This window comes from Peromyscus maniculatus, chromosome 11 (assembly GCF_049852395.1).
Source record: "Peromyscus maniculatus bairdii isolate BWxNUB_F1_BW_parent chromosome 11, HU_Pman_BW_mat_3.1, whole genome shotgun sequence".
Taxonomy (NCBI): Eukaryota; Metazoa; Chordata; class Mammalia; order Rodentia; family Cricetidae; genus Peromyscus; species Peromyscus maniculatus.
Window position 1 is genome coordinate 32,929,633 of NC_134862.1, and position 6,349 is coordinate 32,935,981.

The window sequence follows — 6,349 nt, forward strand, 5'->3', positions numbered from 1 at the left end:
GAGGGGAGAGAGGGGAAACTGCAGATGAGATGTAATATATGAAAGAAGTATAAAAATAAATACATGAAAATGGATTAATGACAGGTGACTTGAGATAATCTCCACCATAGTCAGTAAATAATTCATTCTGACAATAAGTGTTTTCAGAACAAACAAACAAAGTCATCAACTCACTCCTAACCCATTCTGTATACCTATTACAAACTTGAGGGCATTGTTAGTTGCTTAATTATAGGATAGAAACTATAAAAGGAACTTGTGGGTATATAGACATGTATTAAACAAGTAAAAGATTAGCCATCGAGTCAACAATGTGTTGAAGAACGTCTAAGAATTTTCATTAAAAAGTCAAGAATTTTTTAATTGTTATATTAAAGCCTCCTTAATCTATTAGATAGCAAATACTGTTATAGTTTAACAGTAACTAAAATTTGTTGATTGGAGTGTTAGTATTTCAACTGAAATATAGCTCTGAATGCATAATTATGAGGTTTTAAGGATTTCTACTTTTTTCCCATTAAACTTGTTTTAATAGGTCTCAAAATTCTGTGATGGATTTTTTTTTCATTAAAAAGTACTGATTTTTAAAATTAATAACTTAAAACTGCCACATACAAAAAAATGGCTCACAAAACATTCTCCTTTGCTTCTGAAGGTTGTGTTGCATTGTCATTATTGAGCAGTCTTTTCCTATTAAACTTAAATGGTCAAAGGTGACAAACAGATCTGGGAACTTCCATGACTGAGTGTGACTGTGGGGGAAGGTGTTAGGGCTAATATTCATTTAGCCTTCTGAGATGTCTGAGCAGACTTGTTGGCCCTGCAGTTCCAACAGCTTCCTTGTCCAGAGCTTTGATGACACCCACAGCAACTGTCTGCTTCATGGCAGGAGCAGCAGAAGAACCCAGTGGAGGAGAGTCAGCAATGCTCTCAACACACCTGGGATTGCCTGGGACCGCATCAACAGTGCTCACATGACCAAATTTCAAGAATTTAGGGCTGTCTTCTCGCCTCTTACCAGAATAGTGATCAATCTTTTCTTTAAGCTCAGTAAACTTGCATGCTATGTGATCTGTATGGCAATCCAATCCAATAGCATAACCAGCACCGATTTGACCTGGCTGGTTCAGGATAATCACCTGGGCAGTAGAGGCAGCCACTTCCATTGGTGGGTCATTCTGGCTGCCTCTATCAATGTTGTTATATGTAACATCTTTGAAAGACACATTCTTTATATTGAAACACACACTGTCCCCAGGAAGAGCTTCATTTAAAGCTTCATGTTATGCATTTCAGCAGACTTTGCTTCTATTGTGATATCGATTGGAGCAAAGGTAACCACAATGTCAGATTTTAGAACATCTGTATCCATTCATCCCACAGGGACAGTGCCAATACCACCAATTTTATAGACATTCTGGAGAGGCAGTTACAAAGGCTTGCCAGCTTGACAAGCTGATGGTAAGATACAAACCAAAGCTCCCAGTACTGTGACTCTACTCACACCACCGTCTTTACAGGTGACTTTCCATACCTTTGAACCAAAGCATATTAGTACTTGGCCCCAGCATGTCACTATTCCAACCAGAAACTGAAACAAATGCTACTGTGTCAGGGTTATAACTAATTTACTTAATGTAGATGTCAATTTCCTTAACAATTTATTCATATATCTTTAGGCTGTAGGGTGGTTTGGTGGAATCCATTTTGTGGACACCAAGAATTAGCTGTTTCACACCCAGTATGTAAGCCTTCTGGAGTGCTCAGAGGTGTGCCTATCCTTGAAGACACCAGCTTCAAATTCACCAACACCAGCAGCAATAGCCAGCACAGCAGTTAGCCTAGGATTGCCTGTAATCATGTGCTTAATAAAGTCTCTGTGTCCTAGGACATCAATGATAGTCACATAGCATTTCCAGGTCTCCAATGTCCACAGGAGATGCCAATAGTGATACCATGTTCACGTTCAGATTTCAGTTTGTCCAAAACTCAGACCTTAAAGGAGACTTTTCCCACTTTAGCACCATCCTTTCCAAACTTCACAGTGGTCTGTTTGTCACTTCTAAGGGATTTGTAGATCAGATGGCCAGTTGTGGTGGACTTGCCCAAATCTACATGTCTAATGATGACTATGCTGATGAGTCTTTTCCTTTCCCATTTCAGCTTTGAATTGGAGATGGTTTTCCAAACACCTGAGTGAAAAAGGTCTACTTATTTGTTTAACTTATGTGCATTATGTGCCTCTGTGAGTTTATAGCATCATTTCGAGACTAGAAGAGGGATCAGACCCACTGGAACTGAAAATGCAGGTGATTGTGAACCACCTGATGTGGGTGTTGGGAAAGGAACTCAGGTCTTCAGCAAGGTCAGTGCATACTATAAACTGCTGAGTCAACTTTCCAAAATCTAAATGCTAGCTTTTTAGCATGATAGCATGGCTTTTAAATTCAGTAAGAGTTTGAATATCCAATATATGAATACCTCTTCCAATAAATCAAAATTAATATTGTAACCCAAGGAGCAGATAACTTTATTAAGATGAAATATTTTGTATGTACACATTAAGGAAAGTATTAGAAATCTGTTAGTTAAAATTCAGAAACCATAAGAGAAAATAATACATTTAACTATGTGAACATTAAAATTTCCCATGTAGGAAATCTATCAAATTTAAATCAAATGACAGATTATAAAAGGCTCTAATACATTTATAAAAAAGGAAGCATAATATACAAATTTACCTATTACAAGTAAATAAGAAGAGAAAAATGATCCTAAAGAAAATCTGGACCAAGTATACAAATAAACACAAAAGACCGATTTTGAAATAGCAAAATAACATGACCGGTATGTAGTAGGGATAAGTGTGCAAGATAGATGTTTGTGTAGGATTTTGCTTTTGTCTTCAATATGTCTCATCAGCTGGGTGTGAATTCTCTCTCCATTTTATATACGGGATGGGCAAAGTGGGGTTAAATTTATACACTGTCCCAGGAGAAAAAGAAAGGAGGTAGGTATAAAACATAAAATCCAGTCCATTGAGATGTCTCAATGGGTAGAAGCACCTGCTGCCAAGCTTAGCAACCCTGGATCCACACACGAGAGGTGAGAAGTGTCTTAGTTAGGGATTATTATTATTATTATTATTATTATTATTATTATTATTATTATTTTGGCTGTGAAGAGACACATGACCACAGCAACTCTCATAAAGAGAAACATTTAATTGGGGTCAGCTTACCATTCACAGGTTTAGTTTATTATCGTCATGGAGGGAAAGATGGCAGCATGCTGGCAGACACGGTGCCTGGAAAGGAGCATAGAGTTCTTCTTCTGGATCTGCAAGCAGCAGGAAGAGAGAGTGCCACTGGACCTGGTCTGGGCTTCTGAAACCCCAAAGGCCCACTCAGTGCATACTTCTGCCATCAAGGCCACACCTCACAAGTGTGCCATTCCCTATGAGCCTCTGGAGGCCACAAGAGGAGAACACGTACTTGCTCAAGTTTTCCTCTGGCCTCCACATGCACACTGTGGCATTCTTCCTCCCCTATTCATAACACACACAAAAATAAATTGCTCAATTTAAAAGCTTGGAATTCATCTATCCTCAATAGATATTGTGAAAATGAAACAAAATGAACCATTTAGTAACTATGCAGGTATGAAAAAATTGACAGTTTTATATACTTTCATCATGTGACAGTATTTGGTTCATTAAAATGCAGTTTGATATTATTCAGACCTTGTACTATGAATGTCTGCATGAAATAGAAATGTGTATATATTAAATTGGCTTTTTTAAATAATAAAGCACTGTCATCCACCCAAAAATGTACCACTGGAGAAAGGAAATGTGTTAGGCATCTGGTACAGAGAGGATGCTGAACAACTTGAACACTCCCCCCAGGATTCACATGATAGAAGGAGAGAACTGACTTTCACAATCCACACGTGTGCCATGGCACACATGCACTCATGCTTACTCTCTTGCTCTCTCTCACGCTCTTGCAATCAAATATTATTTAAAGTTGGGTATCAAATATCTCTTCCATGTATGTTCTAAAATACATACACATATGATAATAAGCTGAGTAGCTTTTGAAGAAAGATAAAGCTAATGTTGTGATGGCAAATAGAGAAGAGGGTGATTTTCATCTAAGATACTGCTTCACATATTTACCGACTGCTTAGTTTTATGACTCACCTGCATTTTGGCTTCACATCCCAATAGTCAATACAGTAAATGTCTGAACATAAACTTTCCATCTCTTTTTGGTGGGGTAGTATTATTTTTCTTGGAAGAAAAATATGAAAATATATTTCAAACTCCCTGAAAATATTCATTGAATTCCATCCAGAAATTCTCATCCTGATTTGTCTTCCTAGTGTAAATACATCTCTTAAACAATGCAACTGGACACAAAGTTACCCACTGAGTATCAGCTAAGAGCATTGAAAGGTAGTCAGGCTTCTGCAATGGGTGCATGGTTGTTGTTGGGTGCACAATGTTGATGTAAACATCTTCTTTGCTATCTATTTTAAGAATTCACATTGTAGCTAGAAAGCATAGCTGTGGATTAAGAATTTGAAATTTGTGCATAGCATTTCATTGGAGAAAATGGAGCTTAACTGCATTACTACTCAGATATTCGGACAGTCTTTTACATCTTCCACCATTAAGTGAAGACTGGCTTGATGTATGTGGTACCAACTATACACATTTGAGATGCTGGTGTTGTCAGAGTGCTCAGTGACAGCTCCAATAAAATCCAGGCTAAGAGAAACAGAGATCCTACCCTGCCCTGTGAAACTCTTTATTCTCTCTTGACAGTACTTCTTAGCGTGGTCCTTGTTTGTGAGGGTTTGGGACAGGCAATGGCTTAATAAGATCATTCAGAAACTACAACACTCAATTATTCCAAGATACCTGAGAGTAATAATGATCAGTCCCATGCATACTGACATAACTCAATAGTGTTAAAAGTAAAATACAGTTGGGCACAGTGGTGTACATCTTTAATCTTTGTACTTGGCAGGGAGAGGTAGGTAGATATTTATGATATTTATTTATTTATTTATTTATGATATTTATTCTAAGCCAGCCTCCTCTACAAAAAGAGTTGAGGCTAGCAAGGGCTACATAGTGAGACTCTGTCTCAAAACAAAACCACAAATAGAATCTGAATACAGTCATGCTTGCCTAAGCAATCATGGGGACTGTTAGATTCAATCCTGTAAGATCTGTATCAGGGAGTCACTGCAGGTCCCACACAATAGGTGATGATGGCAACTGTTAGGTTTCACATTTCTATGGTTAAAACTGTAAGCAGTGATGTGACTAGCAGAATGGAAACAGTTTTTTTGTCATTGCACAATGCCCAATGACAGAATCTTTTACTTATCATGTGGCGTTAATTGAAATATCTTTGCACATGGGTTTCCTAGCTTGAATTGTTATAAACCTTTAGTATTAATTTTGCTGTTCTTTATTCCTCACAAAGGATCACAGCTGGGACTAGCTATGCACAGAACTGCCCGGATATATTCACTCATGTCACAAATACATATTGAGGGCATCATGTACCAGGTATTTTATTCAGACTTTGGGAGCAGAGCAGTAATAGAAAGCCAAAATTACCTGATGCTAGTCCCAGCCAATGAAGATCTTAGTGTCTTCCAAATAAAGACCAAGAATAAATGATGGATTAAATTTTTAAATTCTATAAATGGTTAGCAAAATATGAAACATCTATGTGCTGCAGGGATTTTTTATTTTTAAAGATTAATTATTATTTGTGCCTATGTGTTTATGAGCAAAGACATGCATGTAAGTGCAGTGCCTCTTGGGTCCAGAAGGGGGCATAAGATCACATAGAATTGGAATTACAGGTGGTTGCAAGTTACCACACATGGGTACTGGGATTGGAACTCTAGTTGTCTGTAAGAGCAGCACTCTTAACCACTAAGTCATTGCTCCAGCCTGTGGGTACTTCAGTTGAAGAGTTATTAGGGGATGTGTCATGTAACAAATGTGAGATAAACACTGAAATGTCAGGGGCGGCAAGGACAGAGGCACAGCTCCACACCATTGTCTTCAGCAGCCTTAGTATTCCCTTAGCCTACTGGAGACATTTATTTATGTAAAACCAGAACCTTGGATTCTATAGAAAAACAAACAAACAAACACCAAACATCAGGATGAGTTAGTATGAAGCAAATTTGGGGTTTATTAAAAAGAGAAAGGTACTCAGGGAAAAACAAAACATACCTGAGAGCATGAGAGTGGACTTCTTGAAGAAGGCCATGGTGTATTAAAAGACATTTTCAATGCAGATTGTAAGCACAGGGA

The 6,349-nt window shown here is 37.8% G+C and overlaps 1 pseudogene; it reads right to left on the reverse strand.

Moving 5' to 3' along the window:
- Positions 1–780: 780 nt before the first annotated feature.
- On the reverse strand, positions 781–2,158 carry LOC102904560 (elongation factor 1-alpha 1 pseudogene; annotated as a pseudogene).
- Positions 2,159–6,349: the final 4,191 nt, after the last annotated feature.